At 46.0% G+C, this 24,875-nt stretch overlaps 1 protein-coding gene across 2 annotated transcripts in view; it reads left to right on the top strand.

Annotated features, from left to right (window-relative positions):
* The window catches only part of SMAP1 (small ArfGAP 1), a 1,420,305-nt gene that overhangs the window by 301,952 nt on the left and 1,093,478 nt on the right, over nucleotides 1-24,875 (top strand). The gene's annotated exons all lie outside the window — the stretch shown is intronic.

A 24,875-nucleotide genomic window follows, 5' to 3' on the forward strand; every position in this document is an offset into this window, starting at 1 on the left:
AGGTTGGAGGTAAGACCACTATATTACTTTTTTTAATTGTTACATTGCAACACCCCCTTAATCACCCCTTGTCAACCTTTCATCCACTTGTTTTCACCATGAACCTCACCGCACCAATGCCCAATTAATGGGGCACTTTGTCCTCTGATTACTCTCCTTATCACCATTGCTCATGAATTAAATCATAATTTCCTGTGGTAATATACTAGGTCAGTTTTGACTGTGAGGGGTTCTTTGCAAGTCACTGAACTTGATCCATAATGATCTCTGGGTTAATGGTGTGTATCTGGGAAAGGATGTCCATCATTTCTCTTACATTAATTCAGTTTCTTGAACTAATTATTAAAGAATAATTGATGAATATATCACAGAAAGTTTCAGTGCCCAATTTCAGAATTTTTCCACTGTACTCCACTATTGTATTGTCTGCCTATCTCCATTAGTAATTAGTTTTCACCAAGATATTGCTCTGATGGTAACATTAATTGCACCTTTGCCCACTGTAAACATTCTACCATAAATTCAGTGGGGCATTACTACCGGTGAGCAAGATTTCTGCCTGAGAAGTGAAATCAGCGTTACGGTTCTGCAGCCACTGAAATTCCGCCACCATAGCGAAATTAGAAGCTTTGTGAGTTTCTTTGTCTGTGCTAGTTCTGCACAACGGCACGAGAAACTATGTGCTGTTCTTTTCCGACATGTGTTGGTTTCACACATCATCACAAGAAACTGCGCTTTTTTTTTTCTTCAATCTGCTTTGGTTTTCACATCACGAAACGAGAAACTTTGCATGGTTTCTCTCCGATTCATGTTATGATATGATATATGATACGATATGGCATTTGTAACGTGCCTATGCACATGTGTTTCAAGGCGCGACAAGGCAGGGAGGGGGGGACAAAGGGAGACAGATAACGATCCTACTAGGCCAGGTGTCATTCAGATCGCGCAAGTGCAAGGTTAAGGGGACGGGAAAAGTGCAAGGGGGAAAGGGAGGGGGGAAAGTGCAGTACACGGTTAGTAACGAACAAGATAAATAAAAAGGGCCAGCTGGTGGCAAGTGCAAGATAAGTGCAGACAAGTGCTGGAAAAAGTTTCACGCGGTGATATGTGAAACTTTGCACAACTCTTTCCAGTTCACGGGTCCCTTTTGGCACTAGCGCACCCACTAGGGAATGGCCAATAGCGGCTGCTTTTTATTTGACCCTTTATCATTTGAGGCACAAAGTTAATAGCCACGCCAAGGCTAGTATAAATATTGGCACTTTTTCTGGTGTGTTCATCATCATCAAGTGGCGTCCGCTGTGACTGATATCTGCTTGTCTGGCTTAAGTACAAGGCAACCAGGGTGACCACGCTGCATTTGTACTGCTGTTCCACCTCGTGCCATTGGTATGTAAGCAGGGTAAACGTGTATCCCTCATACATTGTGGGGAGGGGCTTGTACTTGAGTCGTGTTGTCTCATGCTTCCATATGCCCTCCTTACCCCCACTTTCATAAGGGGCATGTGTAGGGTGGGAGGTCAACTTGTGTATCACTCATGCATTGTTGAGGGCTTCAATCACAAAGATACTAACATTCTTGTCCAGGCTAGTTTAAATGTGTGCTTTTTCTGGAGTGTTCATCACATTCTCAGTTGCTTCCTCTGTCATTGACATCTACGTGGTTGGCTTGGATACACAACAACCAAGGTGATCAAGGCAAGCAGGGTGCCCACACAACAACCACACTGCATTGTACCACTGTTCCATCTCATTTCATTGTTCATGGTGGACTAAACTTGTGTATTGGCCATGCATTTAGGGGGGTGGGGGCAACTTGTGCGAGACCCATGTGGTTGGGGGGATTTAGTCACCAAGGTAACAAAATTGCCCAGCCTAGTATAATTCAGTGTGCTTTTTTCTGGTGTGTTCATCTTCTCATCGGTAGCATTTGGCTTCCTCTGCCACTGACTGTGGCTGGCTTCAAGTACACCTCCACGACCAGGGCGAGCGACCACAGTGAGCTTCAACTGCTGATCCAACTTGTTGCATTGGTAAGTAAGCATAGCAGGGTAAACCTAAGTTGTGTATGACCCATGCATTTGGGGGAGAAGTGCCATTCTTGCATTTTTGGGGGCTTTTACTTGAGTTGGGTTGTCCCATGCTTCCACTTGCGCCCAAAACCTCCACTTTCACTAGGGGTGTGTGTAGGGTGGCTCAGCTGATAATAGGCTGTGTATGTTGCTTTTTCACAGGAGCTGAGCAAATAAAATAGCATGGCCAACTCCATGCACCCTATGTCTGCCGCACTTGCTTTGGCTGACATAATCGTGACGGATGATGATGATGCTCATCTACATTCCTGTGGGTCACTGGCAGTGGCACTGTCAACCAGCAGTGACGTTCACCAAGAAAAACGCAATGCAGCAACAAATCGCGGCATCATGGGCACGGCTTACGGTGAGAGTCTGCACAAAATAAAAATGAAATGTATAAACAAAAGTGCGCTTTATTTGGCTGATGAGGACGACTCTGATGACTCACCTGTTGAAGAAATGTCTGAGATTGCAGAAAATGACACTCATTTGCGCAGTGTGTGCCAACTGCACTCAGCAGCAGCAAGCCCACACTCACACATCACTGGCACCAATCACACACCCACAAACTGAATGTAGCAGTACGCCTTTCCACAGAAACTCTGCAGTGTGGGCTTACTTCACTACTGACAAAGCAAGGAGCAACATTGCAGTTTGTTTCTTCTGCAAAAAGGAGGTGAGCAGGGGCAAGACAAGGAAGCATCTAGGCACTTCAGGCACTCCAGGCTCACATGAAAACCACTACAACTGGACATGGAACCAAGCGGGCCAAAAGAAGATCAGTAACAGGGATGGTCCTCTACTACAGCGGGATCAACCAATATGCAGTGCCACATCAAAAACACTCTGCAGGCAACATGTGCCAGCCGACAATTACAGAGTCTTTGGAGAAGTAAACGCTTTACAACCGCAAACATCTGATTGCACAACAACACATCAAAGATGCTTGCTATTGATATGCTACCGTTTTTAGAGAACCAGGGTTTCAAAGAGCTGATGGCCTGCGCTGTACCAAGGTGCAAGATCCCAAGTTGGCATTATTTCTCCATGGTTGCTTTTACAACTCTTTATTAAAAGGTGGTGGAAGAGCTGCACAAGGCACTGCAAGGGTCGGAGGCGAAGAAGGTTCAACTCTACGGACCTGTGGACTAGTGCTCAGAGCACTGATTACATGACTGTAACAGCACACTGGGTCTCCTTTGTTCAAACACAATCAAGCCGCACAGATGGATCCCCAAGCATGCCATTGACTGCTTCAAACAATCACCACCAAAGTGGCTTTGTTCACGTTCTTTCAAGGTTGGCTATGTTACTGCAGACAATGGTAGCAATATTGTGGCAGCCCTGAATCAGGCCAATATACCCCACATTCCATGTTTCACATATAATTAACCTTATTATCATACAGTTCCTAAAAGACCCCACCCTTGCTGAAATGCTGCTGTGTGTTCCCAAGATATGTGCACACTTCTGCTGCTCCTATAACACGCATAATGCATTGGCCCGCTTCCAGGACACACACCATCTGCCACACCACCAGATCAAGTTGGAGGTTGTCGCTCACTGGAATTCTACTTTCTATTGTAAGGGGTCAGTAATGTGAGAATCCAGACTATGTTTAGTTTTCTCAAGGTTCGACATTTTATTTGAAACTAAAATAAACCATAAACCCGAACTAAACCTACTGTAACAGGGGATTCCCCACCAAGTCTAGGATCTAAGGTACAGCCTCCTAGCATTCATAATACTAACCCTCACATTAAACAACATAAACATGAAAAAAATATGAATGAAAGATTACCAAACAAAACAAGTGTCTTGGATCACTTCTACTTGTTCTGGGCAGATCCTGCTCCCCCAGATATGTCCCAAAGTCAATTCTTCCAAAGAAAAGAAAAGTCTTAAAAAGTTCCAAAGAAATAAAAGTTCACACAAATAAAAACCCACTGGTAACAGTTCTTCGATTGATGAAAAGATTCACCTTTCCAGTTTCACAAAGAAAACAGGACCAATGGGTTTCCTGTACAGTCTCCTTACAGGAAAAGAATGAACAAAGTTGAAGACAAAAGTACCACTTCTGCTTAACAACTCTTCTACTTGCAACTTCTGTGTCTTTTATATACAGTCTTGCCAGGATGCTTCTATTCAGGATTTGCTCTCTCTCTCTCCAGCAACTCCTTCTACAATTGAAACTTTGCGAGCTGGCTCCCTTGCCCCACAGTTTACTTCTGCTTCTGCTATATTCAACTACTACAGTTCTAACAATTGTATTGGCAACCACAATTCTGCTGCTGCTACTGCAATTTATGGGGTTAAGCAACTTCCACAAGACTTCTTCGACCTCTACAGGTTGGCAAGGCACTCTTCTCTCTTGTGTGGCAAGAGAGGGCAGCCTCTTTGCAATTCCTTCAGTCTCGCAACTACCACCAAAATCTGCTTTAGCTTTCAGACTATTTTTTGTCTTGCCTTAAACAGTCTTAGCTCTACAGATTTCAGAGGTGAGTTGCCAGCAAGTGGGCCTGCATGAAACCTGGGGTGTGCCCCTTATTCCGTTGCACTGGTTGCACTGGTTATAAGGTTTAGAGGATAGCCAGGTAACAAGTTAGCGAAGCCGAACAAGAACATCGGCAGGGGAGAGAGAGAAAGAAAGCAGAAACGTAAAGGAAGGTCTTCAGTTCCTTCCAAAACCTGATGTGGTCCTGCTCAAGTTTGAGAGAGGGAGGCACCAGCCGAGGAGAGAGATCTACCCCCCCACTCGAAGCCTGGAGAAGCGTCCGACTTTCAGAGTTGTAGGTGGATGAGCGGCAGACTTGAGAAGGGAAAGTGCTTAGGAAGAGAGAGCTTGTTGTCCCCAGGACCAGGCTGTTGCAATAGTCCCACCTACAGAGAACGAGGTCTCTGGAGACAGTAATCTTCTGGGAGGCAAGTGAGAAAATGAAGAATAACTATGCAGAGGTGCATCTGGTAGTTGGACTTCCTATAGACATCTGTCATGTGAGGAGAGAAGGAGAGGGTGGAATCAATCATGACTCCAAGGTTTCTGGATTGAGTGGAAGAGGAGGGATAGTAGCCCAAGCAGGGTGGCCACAGTTAATTGAAGAAAGGTCGAACAGCAGTCCTAATTGAAAGGATTTCAGTCTTGCTGCCATTGAGACAGAGAACATTCGAGTGAAACACTTTAAATAATCATACCGGCATTTATTGTTGAAAAATGAATCATTTACGTCACAAAGAGTAGCTAATTAAAAAGCAATTTTTTTTGTTAATTACACCTCAAGTCACATACTATTTCATTTTTTGTACAATGAAAACTGCATTCAAGGAACTGTGCGGAAGCTTGAAACTGCCTTTGTCAAACATTGTAAAGAGAGGCACACATCATTTAAATCTAAAAGTCAACTTTTCCACAAGTTCAAGTTTTGGAGGGCAAACCTCTTTTTTAAAGTTACGCGGCACAGCCTGGACCCTAGAAACTAAATCTGGTTCAATTCCATGCATTTGCATGGCCAGAACATTCAATGTCAGATCTTTCACAAATTCAAAATCCATCTGCTGTTAGATTGGCTTTGCCACCCACTGTTTGCTTCTTTTGGTATACTCTGTGTTATAACGATGCATACCAAACATTCCTGCAGTTCTTTGCTTGTTCCCTTCCAATGTTCTCATTTTGTGCAAGTACAGCCAGTCTTGTTCTGGCCTCCATACCGTCTATGCTGAAATGTAAACTTTTTGGCTTGTACTTTAGGCACATATTGTGGAACACCTCTAAATGTACAGTGCGGTAGAATTGGGTGAGTCCCCTCATGTCTTTTGAAATCGTTTTGTTGCAAACTATCTTCTGAAGTGTTGCGTGAGGCGGGGAGCCTTGAAACAACCACCTTCTCTTATGCTTCTCCTCCTTACTCAATAGTCCATTATCACATTCATGGAAATGTTCATTTTCTTGCCAAGAATGTACGTTAGAGCAATGTTGCATCACTGAACGCCATTTTTCAAGTAGAACATCAACCGATCCGTGACACGTTTTTGAGCTGCACCAAAAATGGTTGCGTACTGACTGTGACCAATTTAAAATGTTTTCTAAGGTTGTCTGTGGCCTTTTTTTCCCCTTCTGCTGTTATTTATTTTCTAATGGAATTTGCTACATGCCATACATCATATTGATGCTTTGTCTGGGAACTGCTCTCGCATGGCCTTGGCAATTGAAACGTGTCCGTCAGTGTCTATCAGATCTATGTGCAGTCCTCTTGATTGCAGAAGTTGAATGGATTTGATAAAACCATATTCTTCTATGGCACATGAAGATGTACATTCAGTTACTTGCACAACCACCAAATATATGCCTTTTACTTTAACAGGAAGCCACAAGGACTACTGTAATATTATTTGATGGTCCAACCTTGCTCCCATCTTAGATTTAGGTTTAGGTTAGGCGTTTTTCCACCCTGCATTTACAGTTTAGTAGACACCCTTGAACTGTGATCACTTGTCTGTCTTTACTTTTGCCACCATGAGTTCCTTTAGTTTAGTTTCTTTATTTATACTGCGCCGAACCCTGAGGTAACTTTACACATCCCACAGTGGTAGCAGAATGAATGCAAGATGAATCTGAAAAGCACTGGATATTTATTGAGCAAGCAGTTGCTGGACAACACCTATGGAAGTAACCGTGGCTTAATAAAAGCTTTAAGCGGGAGGTATTTACATAAATGCATCATGATGACCAGGTCTCGATCTAATTCGTCATATTACCACGTTGATATTATTCCCTTCACCATTTATACCCGTTCAAGGGAATAATTACTTCACAAAGGCCCTTTTAGATAGAGGCTTTGACAAATGGTACAAGGGGGGGCTACAGGAAACTGGGAATCTATTCATGAATGGAATTCTAAAGCCACTTACGCAATGTAAACAAAGTTTTGGGATGGAGGAAAGTGGAAGAATTGGATAGCAGCAGTTGAGGCACTGGGTCATGAACTCAAATAATAATTTTAAAAAGTCGGCCACGTGACAACTCCACTTGAAAAATGCATATGTGAAATTACAAACATGAAGAGACTCATTTGGGAAAATACTCAAGGCAAAGCCTACTGAGCAGTGGGCCTATCAGAGGAAATGGCGAGAGGAGTTGAACCAATACGATCACAGACCATCATATACCAGATGTGGAACAAAATGAATAAAACATCATGGAAAAGCTCCATTTGTACACAAGACGTAGAAACACAAATTAAGATCTTGCATGGGTGGTATCATACATCAGCTAGTCTGCATGCTTTCTGGCCAGAGATAGGATACTGATGTTGGAGAGATTGCAGACAAAAGGGCACACTAAGGCATATTATGTGTTAGTGTCCCAAACTTTGAGCATTTTGACTATAAATTAGAGCGATAATCAAAGAAGTTGTCTGTAGCTTGGATTCAACCTTTAGAATTTTGGGGATTTTTCAGGAAAAGGAGAAAAAGGAACAGGGCTGATATAGACCCTTTTTTTTAAAATCGATTTTCGTAGCTTAAACTGACAATCGTGAAGATGTGGGGGCAACAGGAGGGGGTCAATAGGGGTATGGATAAAACATGTATGGGAAATTATAGCTACAGCCGCGCTGATGGATTATACACAGAAATGTGCTGTGTTCTGATACCCGCTCCTGTAATATGTGAACAAAGCCACATGGGGACTACCATGACAAAGGGAAGGTTCATTTATTGTGCTAAAGAAAGATGTATGCTTTCGGACTCTGAATCAGCAATTACTAGAAGGAAGAGTTTGGAAGAGTTCATTATACCCAACACCTAATTTTTGTTTGATATTGTTAACAAAGTGGGCAGGGTGTGGGGTGGCTGGGGGCAATATATGTAAATCATTCAGAATGACATGCACAAGTTAAATGTATTCTTTAATGAATGTTTTGATTTAACAACATTCTTAATGAAAGAATTTATAAATAAATTACAGCAAATTCATTCCCCATAAAATCCTGTACTTAAGAAAATGACCTGCCATCTAATTTCACTCTCCAGTGTGCTTCTGATTCTGTCACTTAACCCTTTGATGGGTGTGTCCTTGTTCGTTGGTGTATAAAAGTACAGCCCAAGATAGAAACTTGGTAAAGTCCGTCTGAAAAAAAACCCATAAAGCTTCAATCAACCATGGCCCAAATACTTGACTGAATTCTGAAGCTATTGTCTCAAAGGACCACTCATCCCTGTTTGTCTCTGCCACTGAAAAGAACAAAGTTAGTGTGGCGAACCAGAAGAAAGAATCGCACCAAAGGACATTTTTCAAGTCTTTCTATTTTAATAAAAAGAAGACACTTCACTCCCCCTATTGCGGAAGGGGTTTTCCCTTCCTATAAATAAAAGCTAAGGAATCAGGGTGTCAAAATAACAAAAAATCAGTCCTCTGACCTAACCTGTCCAACCAGTAGAAATGTGTTTCCATACTGGAGGTCGTCAACGCCTCATACCTGACCCCCTCTCTTGTAGGAACTCGTCAACCTCAAATGTTCATCCAAGGACACTTCCTGGCCTGGGTCACCACAGTGTCTTTGAAAAGAAGAAATAAGAAGGTCCCACATCCAAGTCTGTAAAGTTCAACATCCAAATCTGGTCTGCCGTTCCCCTGGTAACAAAATCACTCAATTCAAGAAAGGTTTTCAAGTGTTCACAAATAATAATTAATTTCAAAAGAAGTCTCAATGCTTGGATCCATTGGGGTACTCGACCTTCCCTCCCTCTTCCAACAATATCGTAAGGCCCAACTTGCAAACTCGAGGCTTCATCCTCCAGGGTAGCTTGGGCTTTACTCTCTTAAGTTCACGCTGATGGCTCTCTTGACCTTCAATATTGGTATCATTCCACGTTTGCGGCAGGACACCTCATCCCTTGTGCAGGCTATTCACAGGTTCTCTAGCCACTGGGCTTTTCTTGACTATCTCTGTCGGGTTTGCATCCCTTCGTCCTTATGGAACGGGTCAATAGGGCTTTTTGAGCTTTCAATACTCTGGACACTGCGATCCCTGATCAGTTTGTTCACAGGTTCACAAACTGGTGAATGACTCAGGTTTTCCGCTTCCCTGTAGCGTTCAACTGCCTGACTTCCTTGTTACTGGGCGGCCCATGTACCTAGTGTAAGGAAGGCATGGTATCAAACAGCAAGACAGACACAAGTGATCACAGTTCAAGGGTGTTTATTGAACTTCAATTGGGTTTGCAAAATGCCTATCTAATGCTAAATCTAACGATGGGAGCAAGCTACGACCATCAAATAATAACGCAGTCCTAGTCAAGTCTGTCAAAATAAAAGGGCCTACACTAATAAACCTATTGCCAATCCTTACTTCTAAATACAAATAGTGTGGGTGGGAAACAAGGTTATGCAAAAGAAAAGTGTTCAAGAAATGATATGTCAGGATATTCAAGCCATTGGCTTCCCTTTCCCACGTTTTCTGCACAGGGCAAGGCGGCACACTTGAGTTTAACACACTCTCTGGCTTCTCTAGCACGAGGATGCAGTTGAAAACCTTAACATCAAGTTCTTCTGTGCTAAAGTATCTTTGTGATTTAAAGTCTCTTATTTCAGAGGGCCTGATGCAACCAGACAAGCATTAAAGTTCCTTTCTTCTTAGGATTTCACATATACAACTTCTCGGGTGATTTACTGTTCACCCCGGGTCCCACTCTGCCGGGCTCAGACCCACTTTAACACTAAACCTTAAATTGATCTCCCTTCACCGGGCTCGGACCAAATTTATCTACTTTTCCTTCGTCAAAATCAAAGACTTCCGACTGGCGCAGGATTTTGCTCGACCTGTCGCAGGTCCACCTCTATTCACAATTCCTCTCTTCTTAATGTAACCTTTTCCTCACTTTTGCTTTTGCCACTTCTCAGCTGGATATCTTAGAGACCTTCGATTGAGCACCCACGCGGTGCTGGACCACTCTGTCAAAGGTATTGTATCTTGCTTTTAAAGTTCAATCACTTATCAGCATTTCAACTTTACTTGCATCTCTCATCACATGCATTTTAACAATGTTCATTCCAGCGCTCGCCATACAATGTTGCTGCTTGCAACCTTGTCTTCAACGCAGACCGGTCTTGTATCCGTCTCCCCAACTAAACTGCTGTGTTGATTTCACCGACTCTACTTCTTGGAGCCAAAGACGGTACCACGGTGGCTGGCGCTTCTCCCCGCCTTGATTATTGACGTGGGAGGGCCCCGGGTATCTCCAACACATAATGCAGGATTCTTCAGCCTGGTTTCCTGGTCTTAAGCTTTCTATTCTAGACGTTTCTGGAAAGTAACAGTTCTTTGTCGAAAAGGTCAAGGGAACTTCCCACCTTGCGATCCCCTTCTGTTTTGCCATCTTTCTTCTCTCGTTCAGCTGCGTCTCGAAACTGCTGTTTTCTCGTGTGCTTTGCCTCGCTAGAGTGTGCTCTCGTGCTCCTCCTTTTATCCGTGTAGGGGAGGGAGGGAGGGGGAGGGAGGGAGGGGGAGGGGGAGGGGGAGAGGGAGAGGGATCATTGTATTGGGACACGTCAGGTATACTGCTGAGGTGTTAGTCTGTTTTCTCTCATAGCGGGCTGCCTGTGTGGAAGTGGTTGTGTTGCAAAAGAGGGGGGGCGGGTTAGAGTTCCTAAATTATCCTACCCTGGTAGGATGGGGTAAAGGTGTTACAGGGAAGGGGATACTGCGTCTCCCCATCCAGTGTCCCACTCCCTGAAGACCCCTCACCCAGGAGATCCTTCTGCACTGGACCACACCCAGGAAATGGATACAAAAGCAATGGCTGGGTCCTGGCCACCTGTATGACAGACCCCCGGGGACTAGTGTGTGAGACACCTTTTGGTTCCTCACACTGGTCACTCGTGGTGCATCCGCCACGGAGGGTTAGTGTTTCTGATACTAGCATTGTTCGTCTGTGGTTGCCAGGCTAGTGCTTCTTGTCTCCGTGGCCGCCTCAGGGCCTTGTTGGCTCTCGGGCCTGCTCCCTTTTTGGGGTACAGGGGCTGAAGAGCTTTCACCCTCAGTGTTCCTGGCTTCCTCAAAGTATCGCATGCTCCTAGCCCACAACGTCCTCTCTGTGGTCCCACCTGCAGGCTGTCTGTGTTCCATGTCGTAGCAGCACAGTCTGCTCTGCGCGTCTCCTCCCCTGCCATTCGGATTGGCATCAGGGAATCTCCTCATTCATTTGAGGGTTTCACTGGTTTTATATGCGTCTCTGCAACGAGAGGCATTGTGTAATTGCTGATATGATAGTGAGTCTGAGGAGGGTTCAGCAGGGGGTGTCTGACAAACCAAAAGGCCATATTAGTTTTACTATTTCTGTGGCTCCCATATAGGCACAGAGTACACATTTTACAGGGTTCATTCTTACACCCAATTGAGTCCTCGTGCCCAGGGGGAAGCCGCTCCCAATGAGGCCTTTCTTGCCCAAACCACTAGGGAGGGTCTTGCGGATCGGGCTCACCACCCTAGTCTCAGTGAGTGTGGCTCCCCCTTGGGGAAATGGGATGAATATCCCAAATTCGTCACACTAGCCTTAAATGTAGTCGAGGTAGGGCAACATAAACGCCCATGAAAACATCCTCTTGCCTTATTATCTTTGAAGCATAGGTAGGATGGCAAGGAAACAACATAACCTGCTCAGTGATTTACACTATCATAACGAATACTAAGACTGCCCCCGAAATAACATGGATTGGTAAATCCAGCAGTTTGGGCTTTTGTTTAGGGATAGGTTAGGCATTTGCTAGGCACTGCAATAATGGCACTGTCTGGCCATAACATGGACATGTATGGCGAATTATGCATTTACTTGGGCGTTTGATAGCAGTGCCTGGCAAATGACTATCTTATACCGACACACAAGCCAAACTGTTGGGTGTGTCAATGCTGTGAGAAACCAGAGGGTATTCTCCCGAGTAGACCTCGATCATCCCTTATTCAGGTTGCCAGTGAAGGGCTGGCTCTCTGAGATCCCGACCCTCGGGGTGGACGAGCGAGGGAGGATCACCTGGGTAGGGAAGCCCGGGATTATGCTTGGGGGAATATCCAAGGTGAGGCGCAGTATTATACCGGGATGAAGGAGAAGAGGGTGAAGTCCTTGTGACTTCTATAGGTTGCTCTACATCTACCTCCCTTCCGCCCAGTGAATCTCCCTTACTAGATTCCAACAACCCCTCCACATCTTATAAACCAGTCAAAAACCACAACTCCCAGAATCCCAGCTATCCTGTCTTCTACCCAGATATTTCCAATAATTTTTCCTCACGTTCCTCTGATAATTTATTCCCGAACACCCAATCTACCTTGACAAAACTCTACCATTCTCACAATCCCCTCTGTTCAGTTCATGATCCTGGCTATCCCCGTTTGCTTCATAAACCCTACCAATCCCGTCCCTCTGATTATCATTTTCCCGAACTCCCAGTTGAATGTGACCAACTACAGTTCCCACAAACCCTCTAACTCCTTTCACAAACCCTACAAAAACCATCCTTCCGAGATCACCAAAAACCCTTCTAGTACGAGGGTTATAATTCCATACAACACCTCTTCCTCTCTCTATATCCCGTAGGATTCTCTGACACTCTAGCCCTCCCACCCCTCTTCCAACACAAACCACGAAAAACAACAAACTAATTCCAAAGCGGTTTACCTGACATGTCCCAACCCAAGGGCCAGGCAGGGTCAGGCAATTAACCAGAATCACGCATACACCTGATGGCCCTTTCCCTTCCTTACAGGGATAAAAGGTGGAGCACAAGAGCATACAACGAGCAAGGCAGACCGAATGACGTGAGAGCTAACTCGGCATGGCCGTTCAAGAGAAGGAGAAAGATGGCGCATACCGAGAGGGTGACAAGGAGAGACGCGACCTTGCCCTTTCTGACCAAGGCCCGTGAATCCTCTGCAGAAGGAATCGTAAGACCGCGAACAATAGCCAGCATGTGTTGCAGCAGATTTCTACGGTACACAAGACTTTCCTCCGGTGATAACCAAGCCGGGGAGGGACGCTGGTCTCTGTGGTACAAACCTTGACTCCAATGAGAAAGAAGGCCAAGCCGTTCATCAGAGCCGGTGAGTCGAGGGGAGACTTGATAAGAAACAGAACTGTGTTGAACGGAAAATAGCAAGCAGCTAATTGAACTGTGAAACTATAATGAACTATTGATATTAGAAGTGAGAAAACCAGCAACAGAGAGTTCGGCACCAGATGGGTGTTCACTCAGGAAACTCTGGAAGGTTACTTGATTGCTGAAACTACCATAACCAGAAGGCCTTGGAAGAAGGTGAAAAGTGGGTCAAAGTAGTCATACAGGGGTCTTGTAAAATCCTCTGTACAGTCGAAAGCCTTTGACCGACAGATGAAGGCAAAGCGAAGGGAAATTAATCCTGCTTGGTGAAATTGGCGAATGAACAGTGTGTTGTAAAAGTTAGCAAGAGTGAACCCGGCAGAAGGATGCTAACAAAGAGGGGCGAGCCCTGAAGTACTTATGAACAGTGTGTTGAGCGGAGTGAACCCGACCGAGGGGGGGCCACAGTGAACTGTTTTGCAAAAGCTGGCAAGGGGGGACCCGGCAGAGGGAGGCCTACAAAAAGGGACAAAGCCTGAAGAACTGTTTAAAAAGACATTAAGATTTGTGAAGGCAAGGAGTATTGTAAGGCCAGGGGAAGCAGATTGTCCCATTTGGTATTTGGATCCGAGCCCGGCAGAGGGAGATCCCGAAAGAAAGGCCTGAGCCCGATCAAAGAAAGCCTAGGGGTCCGAGCCCGAGAGAGGGAGATCCCGGGGTGGAAAGTCATCACCCCAAAGCTCATTTTGGAAAAGGAACTTTTTGTTTGTTTTGTTGAATACATCGGGCCCTCGAAGGCAAGAGACTTTTTATTGAGAAGAGACTTAACCATCGAAGATCCTGATAGCTGATACAGAACTGTTAGCTTGTGCTAGAAAGCTTGAGTGTATGCTGTGCGCAGGAGATCCGCTGTATCCCGTGCTCAAAATGTGGGGAAGGAAGACCCCCAACAATCACATCCTGACTTATTATTTGTGAACCCTTGGTATCTCCTTATGTATCGTATCCCTCCTAGCTGTACTCCAATGCAATAATTTTGGCTTATAGGTAGCACTTAATAACCAAACCAAAAAATCGATGGGCTAAGGCTTGCCTCCAGGCCTTTAATAGAATTATTACATTCTTACTAATGATCTGATTAAATATTCATTCTTTGGTAAGAACAGAGGTGGGCAGTATACTAGTTTAAAGCTGACCACCAATGTAGCTGACTGATTAACTGATTTAAGGAAAATGTTTCTAAATGTTGAGTCACTGGACCTATCCGCCATTCTCATGAAATCATCCAGGTGGATCCCTTGTTGGAACACTTTAGCGTTGTTAGCCCCTCTGGCCGAATGTATGCAACATCAGGAAGTATCAATTCCCGCCTGGGTCCAGACTCCCTTTCACATTTCCCAGGGGGGTGGCTGGAGTGTGGGAGATGTCACTGCGTTATAAAGCTTACGCACAAGATGACCAGTTGCCCACTTTGACCTCTACCAAACTCATAAAGGGATGTCTCATAAGCCTTGAGGCAACAGAGGAAGATCTATTATGTGAACACCGTCCACCATATCAAGCTCTGTGATATAGCTGCGCACGATTTAGTTACTGCCTTGCCCACTTCTGCCAGAAAATATCAGGTTAACTGCTAAAGAGGCTTGGTTCTATTTACCAGCGACTCCAGATGGACCATAGACTCTATAAGAGTGCTGTGAGGAAGTAGGAGTTACAAATTGGAGTAAAGTTCCGGAAGAACTGGAAATGAGACTTGCGTAATTTATCCATTGGCCAGGACTATATGGAAGCCGCTGGCTGCACTGGGAAAGGCTTCCAGCTGAGAAAATGTGACTGTGTGGTAAAAGAACAGGTCAGAATCTCCAAGCCGCTGATATGCAGTAGAGCTGCTCCAGGGATCATTTGCCCTGTTGTGGCCACCTGTCCACAACATGCTACCCAGCCCAATTTGCTCACCTCCAACTTAATCACCTTGTCTGGGGTCACTCCGAAGATCACGCTCCTGTGCTCCAGGCACCAAATTTGCACACTCTTGCTTCTTCCAATAGCACCAATGCTTGTGAGTAGGACATGCAAAAATGAAAAGGACCTGGGAAAATGGCTTCGATAGATGAGGGCAAAAAGCTTATTACTCTTGTGAGTTTCCTGAGGGAGATCCTACCACCCCCATGCAGGTGGATACTTATTTCCTTCCTGATTGCGTGCACTTTATCCAATGGTAGCTTGAGCATGGCTCTTAATGTTCCCACGTAAAAACCTAGGAACGGCATTTGCTGAAATGTGCAGAGGTCTGATTTTTCCCAGTTGATCAAGATCTGTTCTGAAATTTATCACGTGTGCAGGTCCTGAGATGTGAAAATCATGTCATCCAGGTAAATCATTATGCAGACTCTGAAAGCTGCTACCACTGGTTTCATGACCTTTATGAAAAACCAGGGTCCTGACGGACACACGAAAGGCAAGCTTTTTAACTCCCAGAATCTCTCTGCCCATTGGAGCTGTAGGAAGCAGCAATATGGACCATAAATCTGGTCCATTTAGACATACATTAGAATTGAGAGAGGGGCATCTTGGAGGTCCAAATCGACGACCCAGTTCAATGGTAAGAGAATGCTTCTGACCGTCTTGATGCTCCCTATTTGAAAATGGAAGTACCCAATCCAATAGTTATGCTGTCTGAGTTTGATAACAGGTCTTATCTTCTGCTTTCTCTTTATGAGGAAGGGATTGTTGGTAAACTCGAGGAATGAAACACCTTTTGTTGTATAGGTACCTTACAAAGATCCAATAAGTACATATCCAATAAATAAGTAAAATGAAAATGATCGGGTTATTGCACGATGGCTCTTTTGCAAATTGAATTGTTTACCTACCTCTCCATTGCCTTTTTTGTATTTCTATGGACAATGAGCAGGCCTTGGGTTCCTGTTTTGTGTGGTAATGGCAAAGAAATTCATGTGGGAACTTGTTACTGCCTGCTAATCTTGGGCATCCACTGATAATGCATTGCAATTATGCAAGAACTTTGTTGTGCAACACCTGACTGTGTGACAATGCACAGGGTTAACCGTGCATCCTGGCCCCTGTCTGCAAGTAGGGCTGACAGACCTTGATACAAACTCCTCCCCGACCAGCTAAGTATCCTGAATATGATATGGCACAAGACCAAGAATTACTGCACAAATGTAGGGAGCCCTTGCAGAATAATCCTACAGTTCCTAAAAGATGCTACAAGAGCATTGTAACGCTCACCTGATTCCCGCAGAGGCGCCGGTCTTGGCTGGGTGAATGCCGTATCTTCAAAGGTGATGTGTAACACACGGTTGGCTTTGGGCTGGACCTCTGTGCACTGTATGTCTGACTCGAAGAGTAAGATGTCTGCAGATAGAAAATATGGGATTAATGAACTGGGGTTATTGGGTGCCTCTCTCCTCTTCCCTTTCTCTTCTCCTGTAGAACCCCAAAGGTTAACACCCTCACCTTAGGTAAGTGAACGCCGAGCTCTCCATCTGCCTCGGGGCAGGGTGCCGTAACCAGTTTCTTCACTGGATAAGGGTGCAGGCCTCTTGACCTCAGAGGACTGCTGTCCGTCGTTAACTGCACGAACGGTAAGTGCTGGGCACTTCAAATGTCTTAAAAGTCTTTTGTAATGATATCTCTTGTTTTGCAGGGTTCCGGCGATGGCGGATGGCGGGCTGATGAGAGTTGAGGATCGAACCCGCGTGAGGAATAGAAGCGCCTGGAAAGCACGTAAGTAAGCGCTTGTAGCCTGCTTCACGATGCGCACTAACTGTCCCTTTTATCTTGCAGGTACAAGTTCGGAGCTTTAGAGAAGCTGAAGGGTGCTGGAATACCCACTGGATTCGGCGTGGGAAGGAGTAATGGCACGTGAGTAATAAAGTTGCCCAATGTCTTTAAACGCACCTTCTTTTGTCTTTCAGATGCGGGATGCAGCGCCGAAGTCCTCCGGAGCGTGCGAAGAGCTGGTAAGCTTTTGTCTTTCAGATGCCGGAATGCAGCGCGAGGCGTTGGTGACAGCCGATGGACCAGGTAAGAGATGCGCTGCCACTGAAGACCGTAGTGCTAACCTGTTCTTTCTTTGTCTTTACAGGTGCTGCTGAAGACTGGATTCCAGGATGGTAAGCCTTTGTTCCCTTAGGCCCAGGATCAGAAGCAGAAGACACGATGAGCGTTCTGCTGCAGAGAATGCAGAATAACACAAAGCAAGATTCATCCATCGGGTGTGGTTTAAATAGCCTCCTGTAGTGCTTAGGTGTCTCCTTCCACAGCCACGCCTAGGTAAGAAAAGAGTTCCTGCTTTCCAGAAGAGTTCCAGTGTTCTGAACCTAGGGACTGGCTCCTGCCCCACCCAACAGGAAAAGTAGTCCCAAACAGAAGAGGATCAGGGGTTCAACTGGCAGGTAAGTAAGCAGCATGGTCTGCTGCAGGTAAGTCCACCCAAGCATTATGAGCCCGGCGCTTCCAGCGCTGGGACTGGGCATCTTTATGAGCCTGGTGCCACTGGCGCCAGGACAGGGTCCAAAAGGTCCCAATTGGGACTGGCTGGCACTCGGAACCGGGGTTATGGGTCTGCTTCCAAGGGAGTCGGGCAAGTCCTGATCTTTTGGAAGCAGAGATCATGACAGCACCCCCCCTCAAGGCCCCTCCCAAACCGGGCTTCTCCGGGGGTTTGGGCTTGTTAGGAAATGTTCGATGAAATCTTTTGATTAGACGAGGCACGTGGACATATTCTGCAGGTTCCCAGGATCTTTCTTGGGGACCGTAGCCTTTCCAGTCAATCAGGTAAAATAGTTTAGATTTGGAGATCTTGGAATCCAGGATGCTTTTGACTTCAAACTCGAGTTCTCCATCAACTAGAATAGGTTTTGGAGATGTAGTTAGTCGGGTTTGAGGTTGCACGGGTTTTAATAGAGAGACGTGGAAGACCGGATGTATCTTCATGTGAGGGGGCAAGTCCAACTTGACCGCTACTGGATTTACTATGGTACCATGGAATAGGGACCAAGGTATATTGGGTTGAATGTGCGTGGTCCTTTTAGAGGTAGATATTTGGTGGATAACCAGACTTGATCTCCTACTTGATATTGGGGGGCTTCCTTCCAATGTTGGTCTGCTCCTTTCTTGTATTGTTCTTTAGCCCTTTGAAGGTGAGAAACGGCTTCCTTAAAGGCTTGGGTGATTGTAGAATGCAGGTGGTCTACTGCTGGTGTTCCAAGATCTTGGAGTGGATCCAACTCCGAGGTTCGAGGGTGACTACCGTATAAAAGAAAAAACGGGGTCTTCCCAGTTCCCGAGTGGACAGAGTTTTTGTAGGCATATTCGGCTATCCAAAGGATATCTTTCCAAGTTTTTTCAGTTTGTTGTAGCATGCAGCGCAAATACTGTTCCAGAGTTTGATTGGTCCTCTCGGTTTGTTCGTCGGTTTGAGGGTGGTGGCTGGTCGAAAGTCTCACATCAATTTGAGCCGACCGACAGCAACTTCGCCAAAAATGAGAAATAAATTGACTACCTCGATCCGAAATTAGAACTGAAGGAAAACCGTGCAGTCGGACGATGTTTTCGAGAAATTCTCGGGCCAGAGTTGCTGCTGTTGGTAAGCCTTTGAGTGGAATGAAATGCGCCATCTTGGAGAACAGGTCCACGATTACTAGGATCGTATTGTATCCGGAGCATGGAGGTAGATCGGTGATGAAGTCCATAGAAAGCGTATGCCAAGGGCGAGGCGGGATGTCAATAGGGCGTAAGAGGCCGGCTGGTTTTTCCTTTTGACTCTTGTTTTGTGCGCATACTCCACAGGACATTATAAAGTCTCTGATATCTTTTTTCCAAGACGGCCACCAGAAGTAGCGCTTGATCTTTTCCGAGGTCTTGGTCATACCGGGATGTCCTTCCATTAAAGAATCGTGATAACAAGAGATTACCTTTTTCTGTAAATCTGTGCTGGGCAGGTATAACCGTTCTTGGAAATATAATAGGTTGTCCTTCACCGTAAAGTCCTTTCCCTGCAGATGCCAATTCTGTATGTCTGCTGGAGTTACCAGTAGCCTGGCTTTATCCTTAACTTCCTCTATGGATTGTGTGGCGATTACACCTAGAATTCTTTGTTCGGTAATGATAGGTACAGGTTTAGGATTGATCAAATGTTCTTCCACTCCCATCCGAGAAAGGGCATCAGCTTTACCGTTTTTTGTACCAGGTCGATAGGTAATTATGAAGTCAAACTCGGCAAAGAATAGTGCCCAACGGAGTTGCCTAGAGGATTGAGCTTTTGCGGTTTTCAAATATTGCAGGTTTCGGTAATCTGTAATCACAGTAACGGTGTGTCGGGCCCCCAGAAGATAATGCCGCCAAGCCTTAAAGGCGGACTTGATAGCTAGAAGTTCCTTATCAGTAATAGTGTAATTGATTTCAGGAGGCGAGAATTTGCGGGACCAAAATGCCACGGGATGCAACTGATTGGTTACTGGGTCCTTTTGTGATAGAACTGCCCCCATGGCAAGGCTCGAAGCATCAGTTTCAACGATGTAGGGGAGTTCTGGGCGAGGATGTTTTAAGATCGGTGCAGAGATAAATCTAGTTTTCAAATTCTGGAAAGCTTGTTCCGCCTCGGTAGACCATTCAAAACGTTTGTTTTTCTTTAACAAGGCGGTGATGGGCTGGACTATTCGAGAGAATTCGGGGATAAACCTGCGGTAAAAGTTAGCGAAGCCTAACATGCTTTGAACACCTTTTACGGAGGATGGCGATGGCCATTTGAGAATTGCATCGACCTTCTTTGAATCCATACGCACTCCGCTAGGTGATAATATGAATCCCAAGAATTCAACTTCAGTCACGTTGAAAACACATTTTTCCAACTTAGCGAAAAGTTTGTGTTGACGCAATCTCTCGAGGACCATTTTCACGTGTTTCCGATGTTCAGTTTCCGATGAAGAATAAACGAGGATGTCGTCAATGTAAACAACAACACACACATCTATGAGCTCTCTGAGGACATCGTTCATAAAATATTGAAAGGCGGCCGGGGCATTGCAAAGTCCGAAGGGCATGACCTGATATTCAAATAGCCCATACTTGGTGCGGAAGGCCGTCTTCCATTCATCGCCCTCTTTTACTCGTACCAAGTGGTAGGCTCCTCTAAGATCCAGCTTTGTATATATGCATGCTTTTCTGACTTGGTCCAGGAGTTCAGGGATCAAAGGTAACGGATATCTATTCTTAACGGTGATCTGGTTCAGGGCGCGATAATCTATACAAGTTCTAAGGTCCCCTTCTTTTTTTGGAACGAAGAACAAAGCTGAGGAAGCAGGGGACTTGGAAGGACGAATAAACCCATTCGCTAGGTATTGATCCAGGTATTGTCGGAGGTGAAGATTCTCAGGCTCGGTGAGGGCATAAATTCTACTACAAGGAGGAGTAGATCCAGGTATCAGGTCTATCTGGCAGTCATAAGACCTATGAGGAGGTAGAGAGTTAGCCTGATCCTTCCGGAAAACATCTTGGAATTCTAGGTATTCAGGAGGTAACTGGGGAGCCTCCGAGGAAATTGCTGCCAGTGCAACACCAGGTCGAGGGTGACAAGTAGAGACACATTCTGGAAACTGAACCGTTCTTGCTCGCCAATCGATCTGAGGATTGTGCTTCTCTAACCAAGGAATTCCTAGAATAATCTGGAACTGAGGGGCCTTGATCACATCGAACACGATCTTCTCATGGTGTCCATCTTGACTTACTAGCGTCACTTCTTGGGTGGTATGCGTTACTGGTCCGGAGGCTATCTTCGTACCATCCACCGTAGTAATGACGTCCTTTACAGCCTTTGGACAAAGAGTCAGATTCATCCTCAAAACCATTTCATGATCCACATAATTGCTGATGGCACCGCTGTCGACGTAAGCTTCAATCGCATGTAATCGATCCGGATGTTCAGGGCTAATGAGGACCATAGGTATCACGAAATGCGAGGTCACGGAACTGGTTTTAACGCTCGGCAAGAGGACCTCTATTCTTGTCGGGCGAGGTCGTTTCCCTGCTCAGAGTTTGTGACCCTGGTAACTGCAGCTCCTACTGCCTTCTTGGCTGGTTTCACCGGACAGTCTCGAAGAAAGTGCCCCGAGTTTCCGCAATAGAGGCATAATTGCAGCTGTTTTCTCCTTTCCCGCTCCTTTTGTGTTAGTGGTCCTTTCAGGCCCCCTATTTGCATGGGTTCCCCGGAGTCTACTCCTTTGGTAGGAGTTGGTGGTTTGGAAAATACTCGAGCATCAAACTTGGAACGATCGGCCTTCCTGCTCTGCAGTCTGTGGTCAATTTGAACGACTAAGTCATATAGTCCGAACAGTCTTGCGGGGGATTCACTACTTGGGCTAACACATCTTTGAGCTCTCCACGTAGACCTCTATAAAACAGCGTAATCCTTTTGTCCTCAGGCCATCGAGTTTCCACTATCAGTCTGTTGAAAGACGCAATATAAGCCAAAAGGTATTGATTACCCTGTCGCAATGAAAGGAGCTCATTGTCCAAGGCCTGCCACTGTGAATGTCTTGCGAACAGTTTTTCCATACTGAGCTGAAAAGCTTGAAAATCATGGAGAACCGGATCATCTTGATTAACTAGAGGGATCGACCAGTCTGCCGCATTGCCACTAAGGTACGAAAGCACGAAAGCTACCTTAGCTTGATCAGTTGGAAAGGCTGCTGGCCGGCATAAGAAGTGCAACCGGCACTGATTAATAAATACTGCAAACCTCTTTGGGTCACCAGAAAATCGTTCGGGCGGAGCCAGAGGTACATTCCCAGGTAGGTTGATCTGCACTGGGTTCGTAGAGGATGTTGAAGGAAGATTTGCCCCTGATGCGGGTAACGGAGTTTGTCCGGCTTGTGACTGTAGCAATTGTCTAGCGAGATCGTCTGTTGGCTCCTTGGAAATAATCAGTTCCCTTCTTAGAGCATTCGTTTCCTGACGGGCTGCATGCACTTCTGCTCTTAGTTCCCCAAGTAACTGGGCTAGCTGGTCGGTATCCGAGGTTTCCATAGCGCCTGGGTGGGAGTTTTGCGGTAGGCTTTGTGTTCTGTAACGCTCACCTGATTCCCGCAGAGGCGCCGGTCTTGACTGGGTGAATGCCGCATCTTCAAAGGTGATGTGTAACACACGGTTGGCTCTTTGGGCTGGACCTCTGTGCACTGTATGTCTGACTCGAAGAGTAAGATGTCTGCAGATAGAAAATATGGGATTAATGAACTGGGGTTATTTGGTGCCTCTCTCCTCTTCCCTTTCTCTTCTCCTGTAGAACCCCAAAGGTTAACGCCCTCACCTTAAGTAAGTGAACGCCGAGCTCTCCATCTGCCTCGGGGCAGGGTGCCGTAACCAGTTTCTTCACTGGATAAGGGTGCAGGCCTCTTGACCTCAGAGGACTGCTGTCCGTCGTTAACTGCACGAACGGTAAGTGCTGGGCACTTCAAATGTCTTAAAAGTCTTTTGTAATGATATCTCTTGTTTTGCAGGGTTCCGGCGATGGCGGATGGCGGGCTGATGAGAGTTGAGGATCGAACCCGCGTGAGGAATAGAAGCGCCTGGAAGCACGTAAGTAAGCGCTTGTAGCCTGCTTCACGATGCGCACTAACTGTCCCTTTTATCTTGCAGGTACAAGTTCGGAGCTTTAGAGAAGCTGAAGGGTGCTGGAATACCCACTGGATTCGGCGTGGGAAGGAGTAATGGCACGTGAGTAATAAAGTTGCCCAATGTCTTTAAACGCACCTTCTTTTGTCTTTCAGATGCGGGATGCAGCGCCGAAGGCCTCCGGAGCGCGCGAAGAGCTGGTAAGCTTTTGTCTTTCAGATGCCGGAATGCAGTGCGAAGACCTCCGGAGCATGCGAAGAGTAGGTAAGCCTTTGTCTTTCAGATGCCGGAATGCAGCGCGAGGCGTTGGTGACAGCCGATGGACCAGGTAAGAGATGCGCTGCCACTGAAGACCGTAGTGCTAACCTGTTCTTTCTTTGTCTTTACAGGTGCTGCTGAAGACTGGATTCCAGGATGGTAAGCATTTGTTCCCTTAGGCCCAGGATCAGAAGCAGAAGACACGATGAGCGTTCTGCTGCAGAGAATGCAGAATAACACAAAGCAAGATTCATCCATCGGGTGTGGTTTAAATAGCCTCCTGTAGTGCTTAGGTGTCTCCTTCCACAGCCACGCCTAGGTAAGAAAAGAGTTCCTGCTTTCCAGAAGAGTTCCAGTGTTCTGAACCTAGGGAGTGGCTCCTGCCCCACCCAACAGGAAAAGTAGTCCCAAACAGAAGAGGATCAGGGGTTCAACTGGCAGGTAAGTAAGCAGCATGGTCTGCTGCAGGTAAGTCCATCCAAGCATTATGAGCCCGGCGCTCCCAGCGCTGGGACTGGGCATCTTTATGAGCCTGGTGCCACTGGTGCCAGGGCAGGGTCCAAAAGGTCCCAATTGGGACTGGCTGGCACTCGGAACCGGGGTTATGGGTCTGCTTCCAAGGGAGTCGGGCAAGTCCTGATCTTTTGGAAGCAGAGATCATGACAAGCATCTTTCTAAATCGCACCCAGCATGTTAGGCGGACCAGCCCTGAACTATTCCTGAACCCCCTGTCGGAGCAACTAGTTGGGAATTACCACATCCCAAAGAAACTGATTATTCAGGACTGCATTTCCCTGGATGCATCATGTTTAGCGCTCCAAAACCCACATGGATTCTAGCTTGTCTATCAAGGATTCAGAGGGAGATATGCTATGGAGAAACACAAGCACATTCAGATAGATCCCTTTGGACACAATATGCAGATCTCGGAAGGGGAAACCTAACTCATTGAATCCCCCCCTCCCAGCAGCAGCACTTGTAAAGGAGATTGTTTCCTTCCCCTGTGCAGATGCAGTATTTTAGGTGCACCATTCTTCTTTCTGCCTTCTCAAAGTAAAATCTTTTTTCCTGTACCTTGAAATGGCACAAAATGAACTTGTGTTCAGGGGGGACTACCAGGAAGCAAGACAGGTGCAAACCCGCAGACAAACCCAACTCCTGCATTGGAAATCAACTGAAAGAAATCCAAAATGGTGTTAAGCCTTTTAAAGACTTCCTTCACCTAGCTAGGATTAGGAGTCAAATTTACCAATCAATTCAAATGTTTGCATCAGCTGATGGGAGGTCACGGAGTGCTTTAAAATTGAGGCTAAGAAACACAGACAGTGGGCCTCATTATGAGTTGGGCAGTGCGGGTAAAATGCAGCGATATTACCATATACCACTGCATTACCGCACCACCCAAATATGAGTTGGGTGGAAAGTTGGAGGATTCACCTCCAGCTATGAGCTGGAGGTAAATCAGCCACCTTTTCACCAAATTCGGCCGAAATCCCGCATGGAGTCTCATGGACTCCAATTAAATGGGGACCAACACCACCACTACAACTTGTAATCTGGCGGTAATGCCGCCAGAGCAAGTGGCGGTAATGGTAATTCAGTTTGGTGGTATCTCAGCGAATTTGCTGCCGAGATACCATCAAACTAATGAGGCCCAGTGTCTTTTGGCCTGGGAGCTGTGGAGAGGAGTTTGCTAAGAAAGCTGTAGAGCACCTGAGCAGGAGAGCACTTTGAGCCAAGAAGAGGTATGTGCTCCAGTGAGGAAGACATGGGGGAGAAAAGCACCTGATCCTCAGAACAGGGTCGTGCTTTAGTGA

This window comes from Ambystoma mexicanum, chromosome 4p, assembly GCF_040938575.1.
Source record: "Ambystoma mexicanum isolate Mex_15411 chromosome 4p, UKY_AmexF1_1, whole genome shotgun sequence".
NCBI lineage: Eukaryota > Metazoa > Chordata > Amphibia > Caudata > Ambystomatidae > Ambystoma > Ambystoma mexicanum.